The sequence below is a fragment of the Bison bison genome, unplaced genomic scaffold (genome assembly GCF_000754665.1).
Source record: "Bison bison bison isolate TAMUID 2011002044 unplaced genomic scaffold, Bison_UMD1.0 scf7180017845410, whole genome shotgun sequence".
Lineage (NCBI taxonomy): Eukaryota > Metazoa > Chordata > Mammalia > Artiodactyla > Bovidae > Bison > Bison bison.
Window position 1 is genome coordinate 7,648 of NW_011475983.1, and position 3,514 is coordinate 11,161.

Genomic DNA, 3,514 nt, shown 5'->3' on the forward strand with positions numbered 1-3,514 from the left:
ATCGGACAAGCCTAGGTGATCTGTCCATTGCAGCTAAATGCCTCTTGTGTGAAACACTCCGAAGAACGGCACCAGAAGAAAAATGATTTTGATGACACACAAAAAATCTAACTCTATTCTCCAAAGTTAAGTCCTTCACAGTACTAGGGTTCAGTCACTGAGGATTTACCATGTACCAGACTGTACAAAATGCTGAGGACACAAAACTAAATGTGACACAATTCCTGTCCTCGGGTAGTGTATAGTTTAGGAGGGGAGAATGGCTATAACTATTCTGAATATCAGAAAAATGGGCTTGACACAAATCACAAGAGATTCAAGGTTGCTCAGTTTGGCTTTTTAATCCTTAGGTCAGTGGAACAGAAGGGAGTCATTATTCATTCAGAATAGCAGCTTCCAAACTTGCCTGATCATTCGAATTACATCAGCAGCCTTGTTAAATATAAATTCCCACGGCTCTCTTCCAAAGATTATCATTTGGTACAGTTGGGGTTGGCCTTCCACTTTAACTTATTCAACCAGGCAAGTTTTGGAAACATGAAAGTTACAATATACAGCAACTCCCTTAAAATAATAGCAAATGTCTATAAGAAAATGTTGACTTGCTAAAATTTTCTTCTGGAAAGTTCTGTCCCAGCAATAGGAGTGGATAAAGGCTTGTCTTCTAGGCTTCAAAAAAGTGTCATTTGGCAGTGTCCAGGAAGTCTGGATCATTGCCCACAAGGAATCCAGTTTCTTTTTTAAGAGAGTGAAAAGGGTTCTGAACAGAGCAAAATGTTCAAACATCTGACCCTCAGGTCGGGGGTCAGTGATGAGTTTGATCACATCGATAGCACAATGTTTGATAACCAAATAAAAAACTACAGAACAGAAAACATCTATTACCTACCTAACCCATATGCTCCTCAATTCTGAATGCCGACACAAAGTGGTTACTATAAATTACCTTCAATCATTTCTGGAAAGAGGCAGAGCATCCAAATATAGTAAATAACCAGATAGTAGCAATTATCGTTTTAAGGCAAAAGGCAATATATAATGCAAATGAACTTGACAATAGTGACAGATGTGGATGACATGTTCCAAAGTAGGTTTAAAGTTTGCTATAATCCTGGCAAAAACTAGTGGGGAGGGAGGGGAAAACAGGAAGGGGAAATGGCCTATCTACAAACATGCCTCTCCCTGATCTATGTAAAAACATATGGTAAACTATGGCTACTATGGGCAAAAGAATTCAGATTAAGAGCAATTAGTCATCAAGCCACAAGACAAAGTTGATTCCTACAACGACAGAATCATTTCTTTTTGAAATTGTAACCCCACCCCCACCCACTGCTAAAGATAATAAGGTTATCCTCTGGTGCTTGGCCAAAGGACAAATAACTGTATACAAAGAGATGGATGGAATCTGTCGAGAAGTCAGAATATACTCTACAGCAGACTGCCTTAAAACAAGTCATGCAATGGAAAAGAACACTTTTAGTGAGTATTTTTCAATAGTTCTAATATCACCAACCATCTCAAACCAAAGGTGGATATCATCTTTGCAAATCCACACTTAATTGATGAGAACGTTTGTTCAGACTTCAGAATGCTGGCAAAAGTTGTGCGTTTTAGGCAAAATAAGTACACCGAGTTTGAAAGCCCAGTCTGCATGAAAATCTTCAGCTTACCTAAATTTCTGTGTAAATTTCTGTCCAACTTAAATACAGCATCCTCAATTTAACGCACAAAACCCATGCAGATGACATCATAGACAGGATGTTAGTTTTTCAAACCTAATCTAGTTTTTCAAACTTCTGCAAAGGCAGAAGTGCTGAGTTTCAAGAGCAACACGCCTTAGGACATACCTCAGGTACACCCATCAGGAAACATTTTCTTGAGGGATAGCAACTGGAAAAACTATTCAAATGTACATTTATAAGACTCTCACAATCTAAGGGAAATATTTTCTACTTTTTAAAAAAGTAGTTCCACGTTGAAAAGGCCTCAAGGCAGTTCTATATTGACACTGCTAATATGAATATCCTTGGGTGACCGTTCAAAGATTATTGATGAAAAAATAAAGAAACCAACAAAACCAAGCACCTTGTACTGGTGGATAATTCTTTACCCCCTTGAAGTTGTGCAGGTTGAAAACTGGCAGGTTCAAGACATGTTTAGATAAATTCAAGGATATCTGATGCCCAATGGGCTTAAAGGGGAACCAGATTTATCCTTAAGAGATAAAACTTCAGCAAAGAGATAAAACCAGATTTATCCTTTTGAGATAAAACTTTAGCAAACAGTGTGCAGTTGGGGCAAGAGGATTAGGGACCTAGAGACCGGCAAACTATCCTCTGCTCTACCTATTAATTAGGTATATGACCTTGAGCAAGTAATTTCACCTCTCTGTGCTTCGGTTTATTATCTATAAAACGAGTGGGTTGAATTTTACCATGAAATCCCTTCCAGCTCTAAAATTTGCTGAAACAAGTTCACGGGCGGGCGGGGTAATACAACGTGTTCTGCAAACTGTTTCTTCAAAAGATTAGAGACCATCAAGAATTTCACTGACCAGGCAACTCAACTCAAATTAATTCTGGGCCAACTCTTTCTGGTGGCTGGCGCACAGCGGACAGACTTCTTACTTGCATTGCACTATTTCTGTTTCCCAAGGGACTCAAATCTGTGAATCTCATCTGGGGTTTTTAAGGTTACATGCTCATTTACAGAAGAACTGAGGCGTAGGGCTTGTGTCCTGCTTCAAGTCTCACAATCGACAAATGACAAAGTCTACTTGACCTCATTGCTCTAAAAAGGCGAACTGGGGGTGGCCAGGAGGTGGCACTGGACAATACAAGGCAGCCAGCTCTTCTGTTACCCCTGAACAGTAAACTCTCACAGGAAGAGGCCTCAAGCCGACTACCGGACTCAGATCCTTTGAAGGTCAGGTCGGCACGGCTTGCGAAACTCACGGTTTGGATCCCGCCAATTCGGAATTCACAGGATCGATCGTGAGTGTGTTTAGTTTTTTTCCCCAGGGATGGGGGTAGGGTCGGGGGGAGCCCTGAGCGGCATAGGGAGCCTGTGAAACCCAGGCCCTTGGTCTTCAAGGTGGGGGTTGCCCGGGATGGGTCAGTCACCTGGGAGCCGGTTCCTCTGCCTCGGGCCTCGGACGCACACTGTCCGCACCAAGGGCGCCAGCTTCTGCTTCAAAGCACCCGCTGCCAGGCCTCCACACCGGAACATTTCGGCAACCGCTACCCTGGACCTCCTCCTCCTCTCCTTTCTTCTTACGCACGTACCAACGGGTCAAACACCCTGGGCCCTGACCCGTTCCCCCAGCTCCCTTCACACGCACTCTACGCAGGCTCCTCCTCCCAGCTCCGGGTGTGCATTGGACAGCTAAGCCGGCCTGCCAGAACTGGAGAAGGGGACTCGCGACTGGAGGCCTACTGCGCAGGCGTGGCGCTCCAGGCCGCATCGCGATTGGCCCGCACGGGGAGAAGCTGGGCGCAGGCGCCTAGCTGTC